General features: G+C 50.6%; 2 pseudogenes; one reads left to right on the top strand and one right to left on the bottom strand.

Annotated features, from left to right (window-relative positions):
- On the top strand, window positions 1-27413 carry LOC103246082 (golgin subfamily A member 2-like; annotated as a pseudogene).
- Window positions 11144-13154, bottom strand: LOC140710348 (uncharacterized; annotated as a pseudogene).
- Window positions 27414-27672: the final 259 nt, after the last annotated feature.

Below are 27672 nucleotides of genomic sequence, written 5' to 3'. Positions count from 1 at the left end.
ATGTGGTCCCAACCCCGCCTCCCTCCCTGCCCTGTGGTGTCGGAAGAAACTGACACAGCAAATTGGACACAGCCAAGAAAAGAAGGTAAAATGCAGCCAATTGGCCACGGCCAAGAAGAAAAGGTAAAATGGACGGGGTCGTGGCTACCTGACCCAGCCCCAAGCCCCCTCCGACAGCAGGACCACTGCCAGAGTCTGTGCCACTCCTGAGGCATATTGGGCTGGGCCTCTGGGCTTCCCCAGCCAAAGTCTTGTCAGCCAGCCCCACCCCATCAGCAGCCCAGCCCCCACCCTCACTGGTCATCCCTGGGTGACTCTGGGCTAATGACTCCCAAGGCTCTCCACTCCAGATTTCGTCCTCACCTCCTGCCACCCAAGCCAGACCTCCCTGGGCTCTTTGAGTGCACATCTCCAAGCACCCCCTCCCCCACTGCAGAGCAATGTGGCCCCCCCAAGGAAGGAGTTGTTGGGAGAAAAGCTGAGTATTGGGAGAGAAGCTGAGGCAGGGCTTGCATGTCTGACATAAAGCAAAAGAGTCTTGGAACATGTCTGGGGTCCAGGGTATAAAACCCCTCATGACCTTTGGAATACCAAGCCCTGTGCTAAAGAGTGGAAGGCTGCCCTGCTGCACCACAATCTAAGCCCAGGGCATAAAACCCCTTGTGGCTTGGATGGAATCCAGGGCTCGGGGCATAAAACCCCTCGTGGCCTCTGGAATGTGTCTAGACTTGCTGGCTCCTTGCTTCTAGCAAGCCCAGGTTCATAAGACGAGTGTATCTTAAACTAGAAGAACATGTTTTCCATTATCTCAAGTAGCATAATGTGTTCCATATACTTCAAAGAAAATGCTAAACCATCACAGCTGTAGCTCATTCATTTGATGCACTGCTTTCTCTCAACCCTCACATCCTTACTACCTGCTTCTTTGTTTGATCACCAGTAAATAGTGTGGGCTCCCAGAGCTCGGAGTCTTTGCAGTCTCCATACTAGCATTGGCCCCCTGGTCCCACTTTATGCCTTAACTAGTCTTTTCTCATTCCTTTGACTCTGCCGGACTTCGTAGCCCCCATGGCCTGGTGTAGGGTCTGATCATCCCAACAAGGAATGGAATGTAGTGAGTCACAATCCCCCTGGGAACTGTCATTATTGCCACAAGACCGGCCTTTGATCTTAGGACCCAGTCCCCTAACTGTTCTCACCCCCTTTCTGGTTCCTCTGGTTGCAGCACAAATTTCCAGCTGGAAGGGGAATGGGAACTATGGAACCTGGGAGCAAGAGGTTTCAGGTTGCCTTACTCCCTTAACTTAGACACTGACTGTGAAAAGCTTACACTCCCCACCGTCGCCTCCCCCTGCACCGGTGAGCAAACATTGACAGTTGTCAATGGGAGAATGGGATTGGTTGGTTTCCTTCCAGGCTTCTACTCTTAAGAGAGACTTTAGCATTTTGTTTTCTGAGTTCTCTACCTCATATTTGAGTTCTCCATGGTTCTGAGACCAGAGTGCCTTTCAGTCAGTGGTCTCTGGAGTGAGATCTGCTCATCTTCTGTGGAACAGATCTTGGGAAACTGAACTTGACAGTTTGAATGTTCCACATCTCATCTCAACCTGGGGTACTTTGAGTGGCACAGGATAAATATGGGGCATCTTTCTGAAGCATCAGTTTGGCTTCATTCTCTTGAAAGAGAAAAAATAATATACTTAGGGGTGACAGTCACAGAGATTTGTAAGAGTATACCAGATTTCTCTCTGAAATGAGGCTTGGGTTGTCCTCTTTCTGATAAATTCCCAGATTTAACAGAAAGGCTGCCTTCTGTCATGAGGATACATTGATGTAAAAGTTTGAGAGGTGCTGGTGTACTTCTTACACTAACAGATGTGTGACGATGTGTGACTCTGAACTGCACAGTGTACAGTTCCTGCCTACTTCATGTTTACTTTTCTACATCTGCCTCTGGTTTTGGTCCCTGGCAGCTGCTGATTCATGGCAAAACCCCAGAGCTTGCAGTCAGAAGACTGAGTTTAAGTTTCATTATTGCCTTTTTTTGTTTTTTTTTTAGCCATCGTATCAATCCTTGTCTGTCCTTAAGTGATTGTGACAACACCTTGTACAGTTGTTGGTGGCATTAAATCAGGTGGTGTATAAGAGTATTTTGTAAAAACCGTAACGTAGGATGTGACTGTAGGGGCTTGTAGTTCTCATGATTATTAGTGCTCTTCTTTTCCAAAGTTGAGAGAATATTAGCAGAGGAACAGCCCTTGTTTACTCCTTGTTTACTCCTTGGCAGGAGTAAAGAGGAAGAAAAGGAAACAAAATGGCAGTAGCACTGAGACAACAACTTCTGGTGGTTGCCAGTCACCTGGGGATGTGAGTCTTGGCTGGCCAGGCTTCTGGGGACAAGGGGCCCAAGGGGCAGTAGAGGGTAATTGTTAAGATTGTGGAAAAACTGTCAGGTACTGGTTAAGAATTCTGGGTTCGAATCCTACCTCTCCATCTGCTAGGGATAAGGTTTAGGGCAAATTGCTTGAGCTCTCTTTGGGCCTCCTTTTTCACATCTGTAAAATAGGGGTGCTATTGTTTTACATATATTTGTGAGGTTTAAATGAGATTTGTTATTGCTGTTGTTTTTATGTTAATCCCTAGTACAGGGCCTGCTGTAAACACCCAGGACACCCAGGAAATGGTAGTTACTGTTTGATTTTCCTCATCCCCATTCTCAAGGGGAAACCAGGCCAATGAGAACAGCCATTTGCCATCAGGCTGTCCCTTTAGGAGTCACTGAAAGGGCCCCAGTATGTGGTGAGGAGAACCCCAGGCACTAGGGTTAGGAGAAGATCTAACTTTTGCGTTCATCTTTGCCATCAGTTTGCTGCGTGACCACAGAAAAATCACTTCTTCCACTGGGCCTCAGTTTCCTCCTCTGTAAGATGATACCAGATAAGATCAGTGTCTTCCAAATTTGTTTTTTAGCTGGAGACCCCTTCGTTCAAATGAACCGTTACTCAAAACTCTGGTTTTTAAAATAGAGGTGGAGGTCTTCTGGAGCTCTCCCAGATTCATCGCCCATGGAGGGCCTGAGGAGAGGGGTCCAGTGAGCATATGAAGAGCTGCACTGGTCAGGTGACCCCACTCCATGTGACTGCATTGCTTAGGGGACTTTCCTAAGCAATGCAGTCACATGGAGTGGGGTCACCTGACCAGTGCAGATAGATGACTTTCCCATCTATCTGTTCTGGCCCTTGGCAAGGCAGCAGGTGACCATTTGGTGGGAGGAGGTCACAATCACAGGTCGTGGTTTTGACCTCCTCCACTCTTCTTTAGCATTTCGTTTCCCTGAACCCGTATCTTCCTCATTCCCTGACTTTCTTGCCTCTCTCTAAGTGACTCTTTCTCCCCCTGCCCTTGTTTTTCCCTTTTCGCTTCCTGTAGATTCAGGACCTTGTGAAGGTGCTGCGTTCCTCACACTGGACATGTGGAAGGTGAGGGAGTGCTGAGACTTCTCTCTGGCTTGCTCTCTCCAGCTGTGCATGCCCTTAGGCTTCTCTGGTTTTTGGGAATACTTTGTCTTCGGCTTATTTTATTTTGCTGCCTTAACCTTCAGCCTGTTTGTGTCCACTTCTTCACCTGTTTGACTGGTTTTTTTCCTTCCCCCATATCTTTTATCATTTTAGAGAAGGTGAGACATACCTTAAAGTTTAACAACAATTTGAGAATAACTTTCAGAGCAGGCCTGTGGGATTTGGGGCCTTTTTTTTTTTTTTTTTTTTTTTTTTTTGAGATGGAGTCTTGCTCTGTTGCCCAGGCTGGAGTGCAGTGGCAGGGGCACGGTCTCAGCTCGTTACAACCTCTGCCTCCCAGGTTCAAGCCATTCTCTTGCCTCCACCTCCTGAGTAGCTGGAATTACAGGTGCCCATCACCATGCCCAGCTAGTTTTTGTATTTTCAGTAGAGACAGGGTCTCACCATGTTGGCCAGGCTGGTCTCGAACCCCTAACCTCAAATGATCTGCCCTCCTCGGCCTCCCAAAGTGCTGGGATTACAGGCATGAGCCATCATGCCCAGCCTGAGATTTGGGCTTTTGAATGCCCCATGTGATGCTCTCAGACTAGGAGGGATGGAGGGAAAAAACCCAACCAACCTTTAGGTTTTGCCCTAAGGGCATAGATCATTAGACCACATAGAAGTTTGTCACTTTTTAAAATTAATTCACTTTGGTTTAAGAGAGAAAACACAGGGTTAAGAGAAAATGAGTTCACGTTATAGTTGGAAGGATTGAAGCTATTTTTTCAGAGGAACTAACTGTAAAAGATACGAGGTTAACCAAACAGATAAATGACTGAAACATTCTGCCCCTAATCTCTTTAAAATCAAATGAACACTTAGCCATATTCTCTTGATAGCAAAGGCACTTTGCTAAATAAACAATGGAGAGAATAGATGAACAAGGTAGGCTGCATACTGAGGGAGGCAGACTCATCTGAAGGAGGCAAGAGAGAATTTTGGAACATTCTAAATGCTCAGCTCTGGGGTAGCTTGGTTCCAAATGGACTCGAGGCTGGGGGAAGTGGCATTTGAGGCTGACTTGAAGATTAAAGGTGGGTAAACATTCATCCATAAGGGGAGTAGGGGAGGCAGGGAGAGTGGTGAGGTCATGGCCATCATTATGAACTTACAGAGCACCTTTCAGGAGCACAGGGAGCCTGGTGGGGGGCAGGGCATGGGGGTACACGGGGCTAGGAGATGACTTCCTCTGGTTGTGATTTGGCATTTCCTTCATATCTAACTTGCCTGGGGTGCTCCTGACAAGCCAGAGGAGCAGGGCACACATGGCGCCAGATCCTGTTGAAGATGGGCATGGGGAGGGGGACTGAGACAGAGCACCCTTGCCTGCTGTTAGAGACTTTTCAGTCTTCACACCTGTTACCTGCCCCCCCCAGTGGGTCAGGTCTGTCCAGGTGCTGTGACTCACCTTGCCAGCTCAGAGGAGATACTGAGTGGTATGGTGCAGAGTACAGGCCTAGAGGCATCCTGCAGCTGTGTATTTGGCTTTTTCTCTGCCAATGGTCCAGTGGATTAGGGGGTCTGGAGCCTGTTTCCTAATGCTCTGAGATTCTGTGCCCAGCCTAGGTCTCTCTGTTCTGGAAACAAAGGCCCAGATCCTCATATTTCCTTTTTGCTCTTTAGTTTTAGTTTTTGTTTTTGAGACAGAGTCTGGCTGTCTCTCCTGGAGTGCAGTGGTGGGATATTGGCTCACTGCAACCTCTGCCTCCCAGGTTCAAGTGATTGTCGTGCTTCAGGTCTCCCGACCAGCTAGGATTACAGGCATCCACCACTGTGCCCAGCTAATTTCTTTTGTATTTTTAGTAGAGACGGGGTTTTGCTATGTTGCCCAGGCTGGTCTGGAACTCCTGGCCTCAAGTGATCCACCAGCCTCGGCCTTCCAAAGTGCTGGGATTACATGCATGAGCCACTGCATCTGGCTCCTTGTTGTTTCTATACCTTCTCTATATCCATAACTGTTTCCCATGTAAGTTTTTTTTTAATTTCTCATTTTTATTACCATGTAAATTTTCTTTCTTTTTTTTTTTTTTTTTTGAGTTGGAGTCTCGCTCTGTTGCCCAGGCTGAAGTGCAGTGGCGTGATCTCGGCTCACTGCAAGCTCCGCCTCCCGGGTTCATGCCATTCCCCTGCCTCAGCCTCCCGCGTAACTGGGACTACAGGCGCCCGCCACCTCGCCTGGCTAATTTTTTGTATTTCTGTATTTTTTTTTTTGAGATGGAGTCTTGCTCTGTTGCCCAGGCTGGAGTGCAGTGGCACGATCTCGGCTCACTGCAAGCTCTACCTCCCAGGCCCACGTCATTCTCCTGCCTCAGCCTCCTGAGTAGCTGGGACCACAGGCGCCCGCCACCGTGCCTGGCTAATTTTTTGTATTTTTAGTGGAGACGGGGTTTCACTGTGTTAGCCAGGATGGTCTCGATCTCCTGACCTTGTGATCTGCTCGCCTCGGCCTCCCAAAGTGCTGGTTTTACAGGCGTGAGCCAGCACGCCGGGCCAACCATGTAGGTTTTCTACTCCAGGAGTGCAGATCTGTGATTGCGGTATCCTGAGTAGAGCTGATAACATTTCCAGAAGTAGGGAATAACGGAGAGAGAGAAAAATATCTTAATGTGATGGGACCATTTGAGGAGAGTAGGCTTTATTTTTTTTTTAAACTCCATTCTTAGCTACAAGACTTCAAATTGTCTTCAGTTCTGCTAGCTTCTGCAGCACTTGCTCTAAGGAGGGAAGCAGATTGAGGTTTTCAGAGGCCAAGACCGAAGGGTCCAGTGAGCAGGCAGTCCTTTCCCTGGAGCGAGGTGTAGCCACTTTCCCCAAACCCAGCTTCCTGTCCAGGCCCTGGCTCCCTGGTGTTTCTCTCTTGTCAAGCTTAGCTGGTCAGCCAGCTTTTTCCACTGTCTGCCCACCTGGCCTGTTGGATATTAGAAGATCTCTAGAGCCAGATGCTTGGGCCAAGAGTAAGGCCAGAGTCTGGAGAGAGGCTGGGTGGGGCTCTGGTCAAGCAAGTAGGTCCAGCTGGGGGCAAGGGAGAGGCTCCACATGACTCCAAGTCCTGAATCCTAGGATGGTCCCCAGCTGCTGTTTCCAGGAAAGAGGCCCCACAATTTCTAAGTTGCCAAGAGCCATGGGGCAGATGTCTTACCTCTGTTTGTTTGGGTGGTTTCTTGGTTGGGTTGATGTTTCTGGATGTAAAAGGACAGGGTAGGCGTAGTGACTATGGTTGATTCTCTTTTTACCTCCAGAGAGTGGGGAGAGGCTTCTAGTTGGGCAACTTTTTTTTTCCCTGAAAAGGCCTGAATCAGTAACACAGTCATTAGGTGCAGTGGCTTATACCTATAATCCCAACACTTTGGGAGACCAAGGTAGGAGGATCACTTGAGCCCAGGAGTTTGAGACCAGCCTGGGCAACATGGTGAGAACTTAGAGAGACAGGGTTTCGCAATCTCACGGGTAGCTTGTTCTCTAGGACCAAGTGGCCTTCCTGGGGATGGGGCTGGGGGAAGGCTGAGACTGACCTTTTACTTGAGGTCTGGGGAGATGCAAGATTGTTGGAATGAGCTTGGGAGCTTCGCTCACCCCACCCTGGGTGACTGTTACCAGAAATTGAATGACCCTCTTATTATATGTTTCTTCCCACACAGAAACATGATGCTGACAATGGCCCTCATCTTACGGATGAAACCAAGTGAGTGTCTCCTATTGGGGCAGCAGTCTCTAGGCCGAGGGAGTCAGGAAGGCCTCTGCCCATGACCTTCTTTTCCATCAAGCCACCTGCACCCCTGACCCATGTCTCCACCCCTAGGACTTTCTCATCGACCAAGAGCCTGAGGTAACTCTACCAACAGCTCAATGGTGTTGCCTCTGAGGTACCTTAGAAATTGAAGCCCAGAGTGGGGTGCAGGGGCAAGGAAAGTAGGATAGAAACCGAGGCAGGTTTTCACAAGAGAGGGCAGATCCTGGGAGATCAGCTGGTTTGCTGCTGGGCAATGTTGGGGAAGTCGCCTCTTCCCTCAGCCTTCTCCCTTGAAGCTGTTCACATGAAGGAGTTGGACCACGTGACTAGTTGCATCATTTTTTTGCTGCAGAAGCACCAGATGAGTGCTGCTTCGAAGGGAGGGATGGTGGGGAGATAAGAACCATGAGATATTTTGGTACAAAAGAGTTGTGGAATGAAGGGTTCAAGATAGGCAGAAAAGAAAATGTTGCCAGTTGCTGGGGAAGAAAGGAAGTCAGAGGGCTTAGACACTGAGGGGGCAGATCTCCATGCACACCCTCATCTCTTGTAGTCAGCAACAGGTATCCATGGGGAGGGCCCTGCATCATCTTGTTAAGAATAAAAAGTTCCTCTTCAAAGTTTCTGTTTTTAAAAACAATAAGTGTTAAGAATAATAGTTCCTTTTAAAAACTTCTTTAAAGTTTTCTTTTTATGCTATAAACTAATAAATCTTTTAGTTTACTAATGACTCTTTGTTATGCCCTGGGTAGCTGTTAAATATAGTAGAGAAATAAGTGTATTCTATGTTTCTATGTCCTTGTATTTTAAACAAAGCCTAAGCTGTTTATTCTAGTTTCTAGTCTGCCTAGATATGCTCGGACACATGCCTAGGCATGTCCCAGCTCGTAGCCTATGCCTTTTCCTTATTTGGAAATGTTATTATTATCCTAGTTTCCTGTAAGTAACCCCCTCCCTTTCTTTGTTCTCCATCGTGCCATTACCTATTTAGGGAAGTTTTAAGATTTTAGCAAATCAGAATCAGTTTAGATTGTGAGTTCCAGCTCTAGTCAATGGAGATAGGGCACAGCAGTAGGGTCTTGATGCATCAGGGATAAAAACTCCTGCTTTCCTTTGTTTGGTGTGCTCTCATGGCAATCTGGCCTGCAAACAGGATCCTTCTGCAGAAGTAAAATTGCCTTGCTGAGAAATCTTTTGTGTGTTCCTTGTGACTCCGAATTTTCATTTCTGACAATGTGCTATCCTGAAGAATCTGGAGGTAAGAGGGCCTGGGCCAAGGTGCAGTGACCCCCTGGGCCAGCCCTGAAACCTCCTCCCACAGTGGGGGTAGGGTGACCCTCTGCCCACTGAGACAGCCCAACAGCTCCCACCCCTAATTATTGCCCTCTCTAACTCTCCCCGTAGTCCTCCTCCAGCTCCTCCTCTCTGCATGCGTCTCAGAACCAATACCAAGAGGTAACTGTACCCTGAACTCCAGCTATCTAACAAACAATCAACTCAATAGAATGATTGAGACATTCTTAAGAGTCCAGTAGGGTACCCTGGTGCCACTCTGCCAATCCTGGGCTCCAATTTCCCCTTGGGGCCCTGAAGAAAGGGGCTAGGGGTGCCTGGTGCCAAGGGTATATGGGGAGCTGGGGGGCCCAGGTCTCAGCTGGAGGGACCCCAGAACATGGAGCATGCATCATGGCTCTTCTGTTGCTGCCCTCTTTGCCTACTGTCTCTTTTCCAGACACCCCTGCTCCAGTCCTTGCCACACGCCTTAGGATTGTTGCATCTCGGGGAAGTGCTAGTCTGACTGGTTGCCAGGAACTCCATATTTCTGCCCTGACTCAGTCCCTAATTTGCTCTTTGATTCTGGACAAGCCACCTCTCCTCCTTGGGCTTGTGTTTCCTGAGGAGGTAGAGAGTGTCTCTGCTAGCTCTGAAAGTCCAAGATTTAAAGGTCCACTAGAATGTAAACCTCAGGGCCAAGGGATCCTGTCTGTCCTTTTTTGTCCTATATCCCTGCTATGAAGAATTGTACCTGGCCCGTGTGTGCTCAGTGTTGAGTGAATGCATTTTCTAAATCACAAACTGGCAGAATGTTGGCCTTTTCTCAGACTCCGTCTATACATGTCACTGGTAGAAGGTCATGACTACAAGTTGTCCAGGATCTTGGAATTTTGAGCAAAGAATTGGATAAAATGCCCAGCAAAGCAAAGAAAGAATGAAGCAACAAAAGAACCAAAGCAGGGATTTATTGAAAACACAAGTACACTCCACAGTGTGGGAGTGGGCCTGAGGAGCCTCTCAAGGGCCTGGATACAGAATCTTCCTGGGTCCAAATAGCCGCCAGAAGTTTCCCATCGGCCACTTCATGCTCACCTCATGTAACTGAAGTGGTAGCCGCAATCAGTCTGATTGGTTGCAGAAAGCATCCAACCAGAGGCTGAAATGAAGTTACAAAAGTCACACTCCTGTGCAAACAATCTGATTGGTTGCAAAAAGCAACCAGCAACCAACCAGAGGCTAGGGTGAAGTTACAAAGTTATACTTCTTTGCAAATGAAGACTTGACTAGCAATCAGTCTTAACTTGTTGCAGACAGCCAATTTCCCATCTACCTTTTCATCCAGAAAAGGTGAAAGGTAGTAGCCTCTGGTTCTTTCGATACTCAGACATGGAAAGTTAGGGTTTTCTTCTCATTTTGGTTCTAGGAAGTCGGCGTGAAACAGTCTTAGGTTCCCTGCCTCCAGACCCTATTTTCCTGCCTCATAGAGGTTTATGTTACTGTCGTTTTGGGAGAATCCCGATTCAGACTTTCAGTTCTGTGGCTGTGGGCCAAAAGCAACAAAGACCCAAATCCTCTGTCCTTGGGAGCTTGAGGAGAGTTGACCAGTTGTGGGTCTGAGAACTTTGCCTTTAAAATCCACTCCTGGCCTCTACCTACCGCTTCATGGTCTGGGGAATAGAGTCGAGGGGGCCACCCTTGGTCCCCTTCCTTTGATCCTCCCCACGAAACAGCACAACCAAGAAATTGTGGATCAACTGGAAGTAGTAATGTGATTTCTTTGCTCATAGCATGACTGCTGGGTTTGGGGGGCACTCCGATGTGGAGGCCCCAGTCTCGTCTTGCTCACTCCCAGCCTGGGGAAGAAGGCTTACCCCCCAGATTCCACCTCATCCCCACAGGGTCCCTGATAACCTAGTCCCATGGGTGGGCCTGTCCTGGGGCATTGGTGACATTCAGGGGGCAAGTCCCTTGCTGGGCCATCTCTGCCTCCCCCTAGTAAGAGCTCTGTCTTCCTTTTCCTACAGGAAAAGCAAGAAAGCCAGCAAAACCAGGGAGCCCTAAAGAGGCAGTTAGAGGTGAGTGGAGGGTGTGAAGTTCCCTCCTGTCCTCTGGAGAATGTTGCTTTCCTTTTCTTTTAGCACTTGCTTGGCTTTTCTCCCAAAGGTTCAAATCCAGAGAACCAACATACTCATGTCTGAGAAAGGAAAATTAAATAGTGAACTCTATCATATGCCATGTGCTGCCAGGAACTTTGAAGGTGGGAATCTGGGCACCCCGTCATCCTTCAACCTGGTGCTTTGACAGGCCTTTTGGGGGAGTCCTTTGGGCCCCATCTCAACCTCTCTCATTTCAGGAGAGTCCACGGATCTGGCCAGCCGCCTGCAGTATTCCCAGCAGCGTGTGGGTGAGTTGGATTGGACTCTTTGCTGTCTCAACGCAGCAGAAGAACATGGACAGGGTGAGTCCTATCGCCTGCCCCATCCCTGGCAGCCCAGGTTCCCAGATGGAGGAGTGAGGGACCTTTAGGTTCCTTCTACAGGATGGAGTGTCCTGCCCAGAAAACAGCATGGGCCATTTCTCATTGCTTTTGTATGTGGTTGTTAGAGGCAGCCTAGGGCTGAGTTGGCTGCTGTGGGTGAGTTGGGGAGCACTGTGGGGAGCAAGCAGAGTTTGGACGTGCAGCACTGGATGCAGAGCTCGGAGGCCAAGTGCCTACCGTGCCCTTACCTGGCTGTGGCCTTGGCCAAGTCCTAAGTGGGGGGTATGGTACTTACACTGTGAAAGTACAGAAGAATATCTTTAGTATGTTACCATTTGTGTAGAGAGAGGGAACGTGTGTGTGTGTGTGTGTCTGTGTGTGTAAGTACTGTGATAATATACATAAAACATGCTTGAAAGTGGTTTCAGAGCCACTGGCTGCGTTTTCTTGAGGCTCAAAAATGAGAAACAAACTAGGAAAGAAGGGAATTTATTGCTGTAACCGGATACAGGGAGAAGGCTGGAGATAATTCCACCAGGCCAACTCGAAGTGTTACAATTTTCTTAGTGCTTATATAGGTTGGGGTTATGTGCCTACGTGCAGCATAGCATTCACCTAAGTCTATTGATAACTAATTTTGTTTCAACTAGAAAGTCAGAGGCAAAATGTGCTGGCTAAGTCTGATTAAGCTGTGAGGGCCCCAGTACCCTCAAGGCCTGTCTACTATGGTACCAGAGTGATTATTTCTATCTTATCTCCCTCACAGCTTGGTCTGGAGAGCTGCCTTAGACTCTCCAATGAATCTATTCAAACAGCTGCCTCTGTTACCTTGACTCGTCTCAGATTCCGTCAACCCGAGACTAGGAATATAAGACTGTCTCTATTATTTTGACTTGCTCCAGGTTAGGGAGAAGCCTAAGCAAGGGTCCTACTGACCATATGTTTCTTTTCTAGCTTTGATACCTGGGCATGAATTTCTCTAGGTTTAACTATTTGCTCAATGTTAAGGCAGCTCTGTGGAAATTTGTTTGTGTAAACTGGAGTGCTGTGCAGGGCTGTCTGTGTGACTGTCATGAAGGCCTGTCTGTGTGATTGTCAGGGAGAATTGGCCTGCCACAAAAGGATTCATACAAAACTCAGGAGAGAGACACAGGGTGGCTGGGAGATATTTCCCTTCTGTACCTTCTGAGTTGTGGACTATGTGAATTTATCATCTTTTCAAAAAGTGAACAAAAGATTAATTTCCTCCTTCCTTTCTGTGTCCCAACCCCCATTAAAAAAAAGGGCTTAGAGAGTCAGATATACCTGGGTGTTCAAATCTCAGCTCTATCTGAGTGATCTTAGGCAAGCAGTTAACCTCTAATACCCCATGTTTTTTACCTACTCAACAGAGGTAATAGTAGTAACTGTCTCATATGGTGGTTGTGAGAATTAAATGGATTGCTAGCATGGTGCCTGGTGAAGCACTCAAAGGTTCAAATAGTGGTAGTAATAATGGTAATAACAATAGCAATATTCTCTGATCTCTCTGGGCCTCTGGTAACCAGCTATAAATTCGATCTCTTTCCCTGTCCCTTCCACCCTTATTGAGTTCTTTGAGAAACAAATGAGACTATGGGCTTGGAAATGCCTTGAAAATATGTCAGCTGTGATTGAGAGTAAGGAAGTGTTAACTGGGGAATAGTTATTATAGCTATTGTTACTGGTCAGCCAGCTGCTCCTCTGCCTGCTATATCCTGACTTAATCTTTCTGTATTTGCAGTATAACAAGGAGGTAACCAAAGACAGAGATGCCCTCAGGCTGGAGTTATACAAGAACAGGTAGGACGGGGGACGGTGGGATGGGAGATCTGGGGCCCTTAGCATGGGTGATGTGCTGGGAGGTGGGAGGGGTGCAGGTGAGCTTCGTGAGGTGGTCATACAGGTTTGCATGTGTGCACAGGCTAAGCTCTAGCGCTAGCTGTGCCCCTGACTCACGGTGTGGCCTTGGGGAACTCATGTCTTCTCTCTGGTGTGCCACCTGTGACTTTTGATTCCTAAAGTCCCTTCCAGTGCCACGGTTCTGTTGTTCTGGGGCGAAGGTAGAGGAGCCATCCTTTCTGCTCTTCATTGTAGTCCTTTCTGTTCTTCCTTCATTCCTTTCTCTCCTGCATCTGGCCATAGCCAAAACAATGAGGACCTGAAGCAGAAGAACTCAGAACAAGAAGAGAAGCTTCAAGTCCTAGTGACTGCGAAGTCAGGGATTTAACTCAACTTGAAGGAGCTGCACAGGAAGCTGGAGAGGACTGAGCTCCTGCTTCAGGCAAGAGGCTTCAGCCCCAGGGGTGGTGGGAGTCCCATCCAGCTGGGGACATGGTCTAGGGATCATGCAGGGTATGGGGAGGCTCCAGCCAAGAGCTGGAAAATTTGGGTCCTTGTTCTGGCCCTGCCATAGACTCCTCTAGAGACTGCTAAAAATCTACAAACTGGGGCCCTGCCATAGACCTGGGGAATCAGAATCTCGGTTAGGGCTTACATTTTTTTTAAAATTGCATCATGGATGAAAACCATTATTTTATAGATTACACTTATATGGCTAGCTCATGAGTCTGTTTATTTCCTTCTGAGGTTCAAGCCAACACTTCGACTATTCCATGGTAATAATCAAGAGTAGAGTTTTTGTTTTTTATTTTGGGATGGGGCCTCCCTGTATCACCGGGGCTGGAGTGCAGTGGCGTGATCTTGGCTCACTGCAACCTCCACCTCCCAGGCTCAAACGATCCTCCTGCCTCAGCCTCTCAAGTAGCTGGGACTACAGGTGCCCACCACCATGCCTGGGTAACTTTTGTGTTTGTAGAGACGGGACTTTGCCATGTTTCCCAGGCTGGTCTTGAACTCCTGATCTCAAGCAATCCACCCACCTCAACCTCCCAAAGTGTTGTTATTACAGGCATGAACCACCATCCTTGGCCTGAAATCTTTAAAAAAAATTATTTAATTTTTTATTTCTAAAGCAAAGAAAACTCGACAGTAGAGATCTTTATTGACCAAGTTGTACATTAAGCCGGGCTCTAGACCTTTTAAAGGGCACTATGTGGAACAGCCCAGGCTCCCCAGATCTGAACTTCTCACTATTTACTATTGGATTTGATTCTAGGAAGTCGGTGCGCAACAGTCTTAGGTTCCCTGCCTCCAGACCCTATTTTCCTGCCTCACAGAGGTTTATGTTACTGTCCTTTCGGGTGAATCCCTTCTCTTTCTGCACTTGCTTGGCTTTTCTCCCAAAGGTTCAAATCAGACAGTTGGAATCTTGATGTTTGAGAAAGCAGAATTGAAGACAGCACTGTATCACACTGAATGTGCTCCCAGGCAGTTCGAAGGTGGGAATCTGGGCACCCATCATCCTTCAACCTGGCGCTTTGACAGGCTTTTAGGGGTAGTCCTTCGGGCCCCATCTCAACTTCTCTCATTTCAGGAGAGTCCACGGATCTGGTCAGCCGCCTGCAGTATTTGCAGCAGTTTACGGGAGAGTTGGAACGAACTCTCTCTGCTGTCTCCACGCAGCAGAAGAACATGGACAGAGTGAGTCGTACAGCCTGCCCCATCCCCTGGCAACCCAGCTTCCCAGATGGAGGAGTTGAAGCTGGTTATGAAGCTCTTGATGCTAACCAGCAGTTATAGCAGGCCGTGGAGGAGTGGGCACAGCTGGAAGCACACCTGGGTCAGGTGCGGCTTTGCAGAGGGAGGCATGTGGAAGGAAGATAACCCCAGGTGGCCAGGAGCAGGTGAGGACCAGTGACAGCCCTTCCTAACTTCTGTGCCCATTCTTGCAGGTGATGGAGTCACTGAAACAACTACAGATGGAGAAAGATCAACACCCTGCAAATCTGGAAGGAGAGAGCACCTTGTGGTGGCAGAGGATGCGGGAGATGTCAGAGGAGGTGAGACCTGACCCTTCAGCCCCAACCACAGATAGGTCACTTGATTGTTCCAGGCATCTGTGAAATGGGAGGAGCACAGCCAGAGGTGGTCGTGGGTCTGGGCTTTGTGGAGGTAGGGGCAGAGAGGGAGACGGTAGCCTGTCCAGCCACCAGCCCTGCTCTCCAGGGCCCTTCCCCACTGTGCTTTGGGCAGGTGCACACGTTGAGGCAGGAGAGGGCACATAGCATGAGTCGAGTACAGGAACTGGAGACGAGCTTGGCTGAACTAAGGAACCAGATGGGTGAGCTGGGGCTGGGGTGACCTGGGAGCAGGACTGGCGTCAGAGGGCTGTGGGGATGGCTTAGAATGCCCCAGGGAGGTGGGCGCATGGAAAGGCTTTGAGGCAGAGGGAAAGAGGTCTGTGCCAGGAGATGGCAAGTCTTGTCATCTTCACGAGCCTCAGTTGTTCCCATCAGCCAAGAGGAAAAAGTTGTCAGCCACCCACAGATGCCTCTATCTGAAAGTGGCTTGGAAGATTGGCTACCATCAGGGTGTGAGGAATCATTAGCAGGGAGGCCAAGTTTGGGGAGCTTGAGGGGAGGAGTGGATCAAGAGAAGGGTTTTTTTTGTTTGTTTGTTTTTTTTTTGAGAATGCGGAGGGTTTTTTTGAGAATCATTAGCAGGGAGGCCAAGTCTGGGGAGCCTGAGAGGAGCTGTGTACCAAGAGGAGGGTTGTTTTGAGAATCCAGAGGCCCTTATTGTCTGCTTCCTTTCTCAGCTGAATCCTCACCCCTGGAGCCCCCAGTAGGGGGCACAGCCTTTATGTGAAGTGACACTTCTGAAGGGACCTGTGAGCCAGAGCCCTGCTTTGATGGCTGTGGGCGAGAGGGGATCATTTTTCTGATCTACCTCCATCCTTCCCAGTGCCATGGGAGGCAGACACCAAGTTCTGGGGTCTCCAGCTGCAGCAGCAGCTACAAGCAGAGGCTGAGCACCTGTGGAAGGAGCTGGAGAGTGGCAGGACAGCTCCAGTGGGCCCACATGCAAGACAATGAGGGCTTGAAACGCCTGAACTGGGAGCAGGAGGAGAGGCTGCTGGAGCTGAGCTCGGAGGGGAGCAGGCGGAGGTACGCAGGCAAACCCTGGGGACCATGCAGAACGACCTCACCACCATCAGCCCTGCACTCTCCCAGAACCCTGAGCTCAAGGAGCAGCTGCAGAGAGCAGCTTTGTAAAACTGGTGCATCCCACCTGGGGAGACTGTCCTCCTCCCTAGCCCTCCAAGACTTTGTTTCCCCACCTGTTAAGTGGGAGCAGTGTAGCCCTCATGTGAAGTGGCACTTCTGAAGGGACCTGTGAGCCAGAGCCCTGCTTTGATGGCTGTGGGGGAGAGGGGATCATTTTTCTAATCTGCCTCCATCCTTCCCGGTGCCATGGGAGGCAGACACCAAGTTCTGGGATCTCCAGCTGCAGTGGGAGGTGTGATTGCTTGTCTCTGTCCAAAACAATGAGAACATGGAGATCACCAGTGCACTTTAGTCTGAGCAGCATGTCAAGGAGGAGCTGCCGGAGAAGCTGGGTGAGCTGTAGGAGATGGTAATCCCCGCTGATTATGCCACTGTAAGGGAGAAGGCAAGGGAGAAGAGAGAGGCAGACAGCTACATTGTACATTGCCCAGACTACTACTTCCTCATCACTGTCCTCTGCCCAGGAGGGGCCCAGTTAGGGTCACCTGCGGCACAGACTGGCCTTCTGGAAGAACAGCGCCTTTCTCCTCCCTGACTTTGGTGCACCTTCCTCCAGCCTGCTGTGGCTGCCACAGGTCAGAACCTGCTGCTGTCTTTTGCTGAGCTCCAGGGGGAGTGAGGTCCTCATGTGTTCATGAAAGAGGCTGTGCAGCCCCTGCTTTGAGCTTTGGCCATTCGAAATGCTGCCTAGCAGCCCAAGGCCTGGGCAAACCATATCCACACCCCCAAGTGGCTCCAAGCATGTGTGACTTTCAGTCTGACTGCACCAGCATCTGTCCTACCTGTTCCACACTCTTGTGTCCATGGCACTGAGGCACCTTCTCTCCCGCATGGCCCCCTAACACCCTGCGCTCTGTTCTGTGACAGATGCCAAAGACCATGCTGCGTCTGTATAGCCGCCTGCTGATGACACCATGTTACCTGGTGGTGTCCCTTGCCCTGGTGCCAGTCTCGCTAGTATAGTGGCACCTCAGGTTCATGCCTCCTCCTCTGCCTACTGCCCTCCTGTACCTCCTATGGATTCTCTTCTTTTTTCACAAGTAGTTTGTTCCCTAGGGCGAAGTGCCCTTCCTGGGGACTGGGATGGGGGAAGGCTGAAACTGGGCTTTTCCTTGAGGTTTGGGGAGATAGAATATTGTTGGAATGAGCTTGGTAACTTGGCTCACCCTGCCCTCGGTGATTCTTACAGAAATTGAGTGACCATCTCATATGTTTCTTCCCACATAGAATGATGATGCTAGCCCCAATCTCATGGATGAAAGTAAGTGAGTGTCTCCTATCAGGGCAGCAGTCTCTAGGCTGAGGAAGTCAGGGAGACCACTGTCTAAGACCTTCTTTCCCATTGAGCCACCTGCACTCCTGACGTCTGTGTCTCTGCCCTTTAGGACCTTCTCATCAACCGAGAGCCTGCAACAACTCTCCCAACAGCTCAATGGTGTTGCTTCTGAGGTACTTCAGAAATTGTGGCCCAGAGGGGAGTGCGGGGAGAAGGAAAGTATGATAGAAAGAAGCTGAGGCAGGGATCACAAGAGAGAAGGAAGATCCTGGGACCAGCCGATTTGCTGGGCAGTGTTGAGGAAGTTGCCTCTTCCCTGAGGCTTCTTCCTTGAAGCTGTTCATATGAAGGAGTTGGACCCTGTGGCTGGTTACATCATTTTATCCTGCTGTAGAAACACCGGATGAGAGCTGCTTGGGAGGGAAGGATGGTGGGGAGATAAGAACCATGAGAGAAGTTGGCACAAAGAGGTTACAGGATGAAGGGTCCAAGTTATGCAGAAAAGAAAATGTTGCCAGTTGCTGGGGAAGAAAGGAAGTCAGAGGGCTCAGATACTGCGGGGACAGAAGATCTCCATGCGCACCCTCATCTCTTGTAGTCAGCAACACGTATCTATGCGGAGGTTCCTGCATCATCTGCTACCTTGAAGGATCTGGAGGTAAGAGGCCCTGGGCCATAACCCAATGACCCTGCAGGCCAGCCCTCCAACTTCCTCCCACAGCGGGGGCTGAGTGCCCCTCTGCCAGCTGAGACAGCTCACACACACCCCAACCCTAATGATTGCTCTCTCTACCTCTCCCCTCAATCCTCCTCCAACTCCTCCTCTCTTCATGTGCCTCAGAGCAGATACCAATAGGTAACAGTCACCCTGGGCTCAAGTTATATAACAATCAGTCAACTGAATAAAACCATCGAGTCATTGGTAAGAGTTCAATGGGGTCCACTGATTCCACACTGCAAGTCCTGGGCTCCAGTTTCCCCTTGGGGCCCCGAAGAAAGGACTGGGGGGCCGTGGCCTCAGCTGGAGGGACCCCAGAGCACACAGCGTGCATCATGGCTCTTCTGTTGCTGCCTTCTTTGCCTACTGTCTCTTATCCAGACACCCCTGCTGCAGCTCTTGCCACACATGCCCTCGGGTTGTGGCTTCTCAGGGAAGCACTGGCCTGATTGGTTTTCAGGAGCCCTGTATTTCCACCCTGACTCAGGCCCTAATTTGTTCTTTGATTCTGGACAAGCCACCTCTCCTTCTTGGGCTTGTGTTTCCCAAGGAGGTAGAGTTAGAAAGTATCAAAAGTCTCTGTTAGCTCTGAGAGTCCATGATTTAAAGGTCCAGTAGAATGTAAACCTCAGGGCCAAGGGATCCTGTCTTTTCTTTTCTGTCCTATATCTCTGCTGTGAAGAACCATACCTGGCCCGTATGTGCTCAGTCTATATTTGTTGAGTGAATGCACCTTTCTAAATCATAAGCTGTTAGAAGGGTGAGCTTTTCTCAAACTCCATCTCTAAAGGTTTATGTTACTGTCCTTTCGGGAGAATCCAGATTCAGACTTTCAGTTCTGTGGCTGTGGGCCAAAACCAACAAAGACCCAAATCCTCTGTCCTTGGGAGCTTGAGGAGAGTTGACCAGTTCATGGTCCCAGTGGGTCTGAGAACTTTGCCTTTAAAATCCACTTCTGGCCTCTGCCTACCGCTTCATGGCCTGGGGAATAGAGTTGAAGGGGCCACCCTTGGTCACCTTCCTTTGACTCTCCCAAGGAAATAACACATCCAAGAAATTGTGGATCAACTGGAAGTAGTAACGTGATTTCTTTGCTCACAGCATGACTGCTAGGTTTGGGGGGCACTCAGATGTAGAGTCCCCAGTCTCGTCTTGCCCACTCCCAGCCTGGAGAAGGCGGCTTATCCCCCAGATTCCACCTCATCCCCACAGGGTCCCTGATAACCTCGTCCCATGGGTGGGCCTGTCCTGGGGCATTGGCGACATTCAGGGGGCAAATCCCTTGCTGGGCCATCTCTGCCTCCCCCTAGTAAGAGCTCTGTCTTCCTCTTCCTACAGGAAAAGCAAGAAAGCCAGCAAAACCAGGGAGCCCTAAAGAGGCAGTTACAGGTGAGTGGAGGGTGTGAAGTTCCTTCCTGTCCTCTGGAGAATGTTGCTTTCCTTCTCTTTCAGCATTTGCTTGACTTTTCTCCCAAAGGTTCAAATCAGGTAACTGGAATTTTGATGTTTGAGAAAGCAGAATTGAAGACAGCACTGTATCACACTGAACATGCTGCCAGGCAGTTTGAAGGTGGGAATCTGGGTACCCATCATCCTTCAACCTGGCGCTTTGACAGGCCTTTAGGCCTTTGGGCCCCATCTCAACCTCTTTGATTCTAGAAGAGGCCGAGGATCTGGCCAGCCATCTGCAGTATTCTTGGAAGCATGTGGGTGAGTTGCAGCAGGAGCAGAGGAAGGCAGACAGGGTGAGTCCAGCCACCTGGCCCACACCCTGGCAGCCCGGCTTTCCAGATGGAGGAGTGAGGGGCCTTTAGGTCCCTTCTGCAGGATGGAGTGTCCTGCCCAGAAAGCAGCATGGGCCATTTCTTGCTGCTTTTGTGCGTGGTTGTTAGAGTCAGCCTGGGGCTGTGTCGGCTGCTGTGGGTGAGTTGGGGGCACTGTTGGGAGCGAGCACTGGATGCAGAACTCAGAGGCCAAGTGCCTACCCTGCCCTTACCTGGCTGTGGCCTTGGCCAAGTCCTAGGTGGGGGTATGGGACTTGCACTGTGAAGGTACAGAAGAGTATCTTTAGTATGTTATCATTTGTGTAGAGAGAGGGAACGTGTGTGTGTGTGTTTGTGTGTGTACTATGATAATATACATAAAACATGTCTGCAAGGATTTGTAAAAAACTTAGGAGAGAGGAACGGGGTGGCTGGGAGATACTTCCCTTCTGTATTTTCTGAGTTTTGGACTATGGGAGTGTACCCTTCAAAAACTGAACACCAGATTATACGCCTTTCTTTCTGTGCCCCCACCCCCAGCTGTTAAAAGTGGAGGGTGTCCAGCTTCTTGGCGTCTTGAACAAAGAATTGGACAAAATGCACAAAGTGAGGAAGGAATGGAGGGATTTACTGAAACTGAAAGCACACTCCACAGTGTGGGAGTGCACCCGAGCATAAGGGCTCAAAGGCACCGTTAAAGAATTTTTGGGAGTTTACCCCCTAGAGGATTCCATTGGTTACTTTGGATATGCCCTATGTAAATGGAGAGGATGAAGTAAAGTTACAAAGTCATTTAGCTATAGGCCCCATAGGGAGGATATTTCCTGTTATAGCTGAAGTGTGAACAGGCCTTATGTTCCCTGCCTCCAGATCCTATTTTCCTGCCTGACAGCGAAAAAATGGACTTAGAAAATCAGATATACCTGAGTGTTCAAATCCCAACTCTGTCTGATGATCTTAGGCAAGCACTTAACCTCTAACACGCCATGTTTTTCAACTACACAATAGAGGTGATAATGGTAACTGCCTGCTATGGTGGTTGTGAGGATTAAATGGGATTGCTAGCATGGTGCCTGGTGAAACACTCAATAAAGGTTCCAATAGTGGCAGTCATAACGGTAATAACAATAGCAATATTCTCTTTTCTCTCTGGGCCTCTGGTAACCAGCTATAAATTCGATCTCCTTCCCTGTCCCTTCCACCCTTACTGAGTTCTTTGAGAAACAAATGAGACTGTGGGCTTGGAAATGCCTTGAAAACATGTCAGGCGTGATTGAGAGTGAGGAAGTGTTACTGTGGAATAGTCACTGTAGCTGTCGTTCCTGGTCTGCCAGCTGCTCCTCTGCCTGCTATATCCTGACTTCACCTTTCTGTATTTTCAGTACAACAACCAGTTAACCGGAGACAGTGATGCCCTCAGGCTGAAGTTATACAAGAACAGGTAGGACGGGGGACGGTGGGATGGGAGGTCTGGGGCCCTTAGCATGGGTGATGTGCTGGGAGGTGGGAGGGGTGCAGGTGAGCTTCGTGAGGTGGTCATACGGGTTTGCATGTGTGCACAGGCTAAGCTCTAGCGCTGGCTGTGCCCCTGACTCATGGTATACTTGGGCAACTCGTATCTTCTCTCTGGTGTGCCACCTGTGACTTTTGATTCCTGAGGTCCCTTCCAGTGCCACGGTTCTGTGGTTGTGGGGTGTGGGTAGAGGGTTGATCACCAAAGCAGCACTTTCTGTTCTTTGTTCATTCCTTTCTCTACTGCCTCTGGCCGTAGCAACAGCAATAAGGAGCTGAAGCAGGAGAACTCAGCTTTGGCAGAGCAGCTTCCAGTTGTACTGACTGACAAGGCAGGGATACAGCGTAACTTGGAGGAGCTGAAAAAGAAACTAGAACTCACTGACCTCACGCTTCAACAGGCGAGTGGCTGCAGCCCTGGGGGTGGTGGGAGCCCCATCCAGCTGGGGACATGGTCTAGGGATCATGCAGAGTATAGGGAGGCTCCAGCCAAGAGCTGGAAAATTTGGGTCCTTGTTCTGGTCCTGCCATAGAATCCTCTGGAGACTGCTGAAAATCTACAAACTGGGGCCCTGTCACAGACTTAGGGAATCAGAATCTCAGGGTTAGGGCTTAAATTTTTTTTTTTTTTAATGCATCATAGATGAAAACCATTATTTTATAGATTACACTTATATGGCTAGCTCATGAGTCTGTTTATTTCCTTCTGAGGTTCAAGTCAACACTTCAGCTATTCCATGGTAATAATAGAGTTCTTGTTTGTTTGTCTGTTTGTTTTGGGATGGGGTCTTGCTCTGTCACCGGGGCTGGAGTGCAGTGGCGTGATCTTGGCTCATTGCAACCTTTACCTTCCAGGCTCAAGCGATCCTCCTGCCTCAGCCCCTCAAGTAGCTGGGACTATAGGCACACACCACCACGCCTGGGTAATTTTTGTATTGGTAGAGACACGGCTTCGCCATGTTGCCCAGGCTGGTCTCGAACTCCTGAGCTCAAGCAATTCACTCACCTCAGCCTCCCAAAGTGTTGGGATTACAGACACGAGCCACCATGCCCAGCCTGAGATCTCTTTAAAATTATTTTTTATTTCTAAAGCAAAGCAACTTCACAGTAGAGATCTTTATTGACCAAGTTGTACATTGAGCCTAGCTTGAGCCCTTTTAAGGGGCACTGTGTGGAACGGCCCAGCCTCCTCAGATAGAAACTTCTCTTTCTTTACCATTCAGTTGTCTAGCTGGTGTGAAGGCCCTAATGCTAACCAGCAGTTACAGCAGCCCATGGAGGAATGGGCACAGCTGGAATCTACCTGGGGCAGGTGAGGCTTTGCAGAGGGAGGGATGTGGAAGGAAGGTGACCCCAGGGGGCCATGAACAGGTGAGGACCAGTGACAGCCCTTCCTGACTTCTGTGCCCATTCTTGTAGGTGATTGAGTGGCTGAAGTATCTGCAAATGGAGAGAGACCAGTATGCCCAGTATCTGCACGGAGAGAGTGCCATGTGGTGGCAGAGGATGCGGGAGATGTCAGAGAAGGTGAGACCTGACCCTTCAGCCCCAACCACAGATAGGTCACTTGATTGTTCCAGGCATCTGTGAAATGGGAGGAGCACAGCCAGAGGTGGTCGTGGGTCTGGGCTTTGTGGAGGTAGGGGCAGAGAGGGAGACGGTAGCCTGTCCAGCCACCAGCCCTGCTCTCCAGGGCCCTTCCCCACTGTGCTTTGGGCAGGTGCACACGTTGAGGCAGGAGAGGGCACATAGCATGAGTCGAGTACAGGAACTGGAGACGAGCTTGGCTGAACTAAGGAACCAGATGGGTGAGCTGGGGCTGGGGTGACCTGGGAGCAGGACTGGCGTCAGAGGGCTGTGGGGATGGCTTAGAATGCCCCAGGGAGGTGGGCGCATGGAAAGGCTTTGAGGCAGAGGGAAAGAGGTCTGTGCCAGGAGATAGCAAGTCTTGTCATCTTCACGAGCCTCAATGTCTCCATCAGCAAAGAGGAAAAAGTGCCTGTTGTCAGCCACCCACAGTTGTCTGTACCTGAAAGTGGCTTGGAAGTTTGGCTACCATCAGGGCGTGAGGAGTCGTTAGCAGCAGGGAGGCCAAGTTTGGGGAACCTGAGATGGGCTATGCACCAAGAGGAGGGTTTTTTTTGAGAATCCAGAGGCCCATATTCCTTATTGTCTGCTTCCTTTCTCAGCTGAACCCCCACCCCTGGAGCCCCCAGCAGGGCCCTCCGAGGTGGAGCAGCAGCTACAAACAGAGGCTGAGCACGTGCGGAAGAAGCCGGAGAATCTGGCAGGACAGCTTTAAGCCCAAGTGGAAGAAAATGAGGACTTGAGTCTCCTGAACTGGGAGCAGGAAGAGAGGTTGCTGGAACAGGAGGAGAGGCTACTGGAGCAGGAGAGGCTTCTGGAGCAGGAGTGGAAGGCCGCTTCCTTTCTCAGCTGAACCCCCACCCCCGGAGCTCCCAGCAGGGCCCTCCGAGGTGGAGCAGCAACTACAAGCAGAGGCTGAGCACCTGTGGAAGGAGCTGGAGAATCTGACAGGACAGCTTTAAGCCCAAGTGCAAGAAAATGAGGGCTTGAGTCGCCTGAACCAAGAGCAGGAGGAGAGGTTGCTGGAACAAGAGGAGAGGCTGCTGGAGCAGGAGGAGAGGCTGCTGGAGCAGGAGCGGAAGGCCGCTTCCATTCTCAGCTGAACCCTCGCCCCCGGAGTCCCCAGCAGGGTCCTCCAAGGTGGAGCAGCAGCTACAAGCAGAGGCTGAGCACTTGCGGAAGGAGCTGGAGAATCTGACAGGACAGCTTTAAGCCCAAGTGCAAGAAAATGAGGGCTTGAGTCGCCTGAACCAAGAGCAGGAGGAGAGGTTGCTGGAACAAGAGGAGAGGCTGTTGGAGCTGGAGCGGAAGGCCGAGCTCTGGGAGGAGCAGGTGGAGGCGCTCAGGCAAACTGTGCAGAACGACCGTACCACCATCAGCCGTGCGCTGTCCCAGAAACACGAACTGAAGAAGCATCTGGGCGAGCTGAAGGAGATGGTAACCCTCTCCCAATTCAAGAAAAGCAGGGAGGTGGGTACCAGCCTCTGGGGAAGGGAGGTGGGAGGCCAGAGGCAGCTGCCTCTGGTGAGCAGTACAGGTGACCCCAGCACCCTCCAGGGCATTGCCATGACTATTTCTTGCTTCCTGCCCTCTGACTTTTAGAGGTGGGTAGCCTTGGACTCCTCCCAATATCCTCTAGCTGGCTATCATCCCAGCTAGACACATGGAGCCCTCTAATCACAGGGAAAAGACAGTGGTATAAGAGGCTCCTTAGATTCAAACTGAATTCTGGCCTCGGCTCCACTGCTCACCATTGAACTGCTTTCCATCTCTAAGTCTTGGTTTCTTTCACTTAAAAAGGAAATGAGCATTTTCCTCGCAGAGGCGCTCAGGATTAAATGAGATAATACGTGGAAAGCATTAGGCATGTAGCACACGTAGCAGATGGGGGTTGGCTCCTGCTTTTCCAACTGTGGCTTACAGGTTAAATGGTGGAAAAAGGGTGTGTGATTTGAGGCTGGGGAAGGAGGCATGGGGCTCTCGGCAAGGGAGGCAGTCACTTAGGCCTGGAACAAGGGGCCAGGGGCCTGGGCAGGCGACAGTGTCCCACGGTGCCCTTGTTACCCTGTTTCTGGGCCCAGAATCTGGAAGCCAGTGCCCGCTTGACCTCACACCCAGCGTCTTCCTGCAGGTGGAGCTGAAGAGCCAAAAGGCTCAGAGCCTGCCGCAGCAGGGAAACCAGTGCGGGGCCACCTGCAGCCGTACTATCAGCAGCTGATCTCTGAGAAAGAGGCACTGCACAGGCAGTTAATTCTGCAGATCCAGCTCGTGGACCAGCTGCAGCACCAGAGAAAAGAGTAGCAGAGATGGCCCGCCAAGAGTTGCAGGAGACCCAGGAAACGGAGTTGCTGAGGGCAGGTGCCCGAGGGAGATGAGACCTGGCAGCCTCTGTGCCTTCTCATTCTCTTTCCTGACCCCTTAGGAGCACCTAGAAGCAGAACCAGTAGCTACAGGCCCAGTTGAGCTTCATGGCTCTCCCTGGGGAAGGTACGGGGGAGACCACTCAGAGGAAGAGGAGAGAGCCCCAGGAGGAGTGGGGGACTGTTAGCAGCATAGGATTGAGGAGTTGGAAGAGACCCTTAGAAGAGCTGGTCATTATGCAGACCGGGTGTCTGCACTAAGTTCGGCATCAATATGGTGACCTGGGAGCGGGGGACCACCAGGTTGCCTAAGGATGGGTAAACTGGCCCAGGTCAGAAGTGGAGCAGGTCAGAACTCCCAGGTCGATAGGTAGTGGGACTGTGCCTGGGCAACATAACAGGACCTTGGCTCTTTAAAAAAATACAATAAAAATACAGAACAGCTGCTCATTCGTCTCTGGGGATGGGCTGACCTAGGGTTACACAGTGAGGGTGGGAGCAGAGGTGGGCCCACTGTACCTCCCTTGTTGGGTTGTCTGAGGACCCCTCTGGTCACCACCCCCCACCTCCATAGGAGATGGACTGCAGAGTGAGGAGGAGGAGGAGGAGCCTTGGTCCATGCTGAGCATCCTGGAGGACCTGGAGAACTGGGAGGCCATGGTGAGCCTGACTCCCCCTGCCCCACCTTTGCTGCCTCCCTCTCTGCTCCCTCCCAGACACGCTTATGCTCTTGGTTTTTCTGCCTTCTGATTTCTTTGGACTCTCACCCCTTCCCTCGGAGCCAGTGGTCAGACTCCATTTCACCTGAGACCAACAGGTGCACCCTCTGAGGCCCCAAGGGAAGGGCTTCTCTCTACTGCCCTGGCCCGTTCATCCTGTGTATCCCCCTACAAGAATGCGCACCTCCTGCCCACTAGTGACTTTTTAAAACTTGGCTTTAGCCAGTGCCGAAGAGGAGCAGGCACAGCCACATGGGCGGCTGAAAGAGCAAAGGGTGCACTGCCAGCACCTTCTCACTTGGTGGCCTTGGCCCAAAGGCAGCCAGAGGCGGCCACCTCAGCCCCAGGGACTGGGGACGATTCTGTGTGGGCAGAGCCACGGGGCCTTGCAGGGGACCATGGAGAAGCTGCAGGTGAGTGAGTCTTTCCTGGCATGGGCAAGAAGGGTGGGGGCGGGGCAGGTTGTTGCGGGGATGTGACCCCGTTATTTTGACTCCAGAGCCGCTTTATGGAGCTCATGCAGGAGAAGGAGTGGGTGGAGAGACTGGAATGTCGCTGCATTCAGCTGTCTGGAGAAACAGGCACCATCAGTGAGCGAGAGGCCAGGGCACGGCAGGCGGAGCTGCGGGGCGGTCAGAGGGGCCCCAGTGTCTGAGCCCTGTCCTCCTGCAGGAAAGTACATTACATCATACCAGAGCCAGAGGTCAGTGCTGAAGACGTGGCACCAGGAGGATGAGTACGTAAGCAGGTTGGCCCAGGACAAGGAGGAGATGAAGGTAGGGCGTGCAACATCTCTGTGGGGGGTGGGGGGGGTGGGCATGGGCATGGACGTGGCAGCTGAGCACCTCTCCCTCCAGGTGACGCTGCTGGAGCTGGTGTTGCAGCTTGTGGGCGACCACAACGAGTGGCATGGCAGATTCCTGGCAGTTGCCCAGAACCCTGCTGATGAGCCCGCTCCAGGGGACCCAGCCCCCCCAGGAGATTGGGGCTGCCGACTCGCAGGGTGGTGAGTAGAACCCTTGGGCAAGGTGTGCTGGCAGGATGAGAGGAGGGCTCACACGGTGCTCTGAGCCCTGCCTCCCCGTCTCCAAAGATCTCCCACAGTGTGGAGCCTGAACAAGAAGAGGCCGGGGAGGTTCTCCCCACAACAGCCCCACTGCACAGCAGATCATGCGGCTGCTTCATGAGGTGCAGAACCCCCAGGAGCGCCCAGGCTTGGGCAGCAACGCTTGCATCCCCATTTTTTACTGGGCTCAGGAGAACAAGGTGAAGATAACAATCATCTAAAAGCCGGCCACTGTCAGCAAAGCCTGGAGAAGTGGGGCCAGAGGGTCTCCCCGACTATGTCCCTGCCACCTCTTCCCAGTTACCCCTTTACCCTTACAGTAGCAAAATAAGACCCCTATCTAATGAGGGAGACAGGTGCAGATGAGGTGAACATCATTGTCATCTAAAAACAGGCCACAAAATAAAAAAAAAAAAGTTATGGGATTAAAAAAAAGTTATGGGAAAAAAAGTTACGGGATAAAAAAAGTTATGGGATTAA

The sequence above is a fragment of the Chlorocebus sabaeus genome, chromosome 26, assembly GCF_047675955.1.
Source record: "Chlorocebus sabaeus isolate Y175 chromosome 26, mChlSab1.0.hap1, whole genome shotgun sequence".
Taxonomy (NCBI): Eukaryota; Metazoa; Chordata; class Mammalia; order Primates; family Cercopithecidae; genus Chlorocebus; species Chlorocebus sabaeus.
This window is presented reverse-complemented; position numbering and strand designations above follow the sequence as displayed.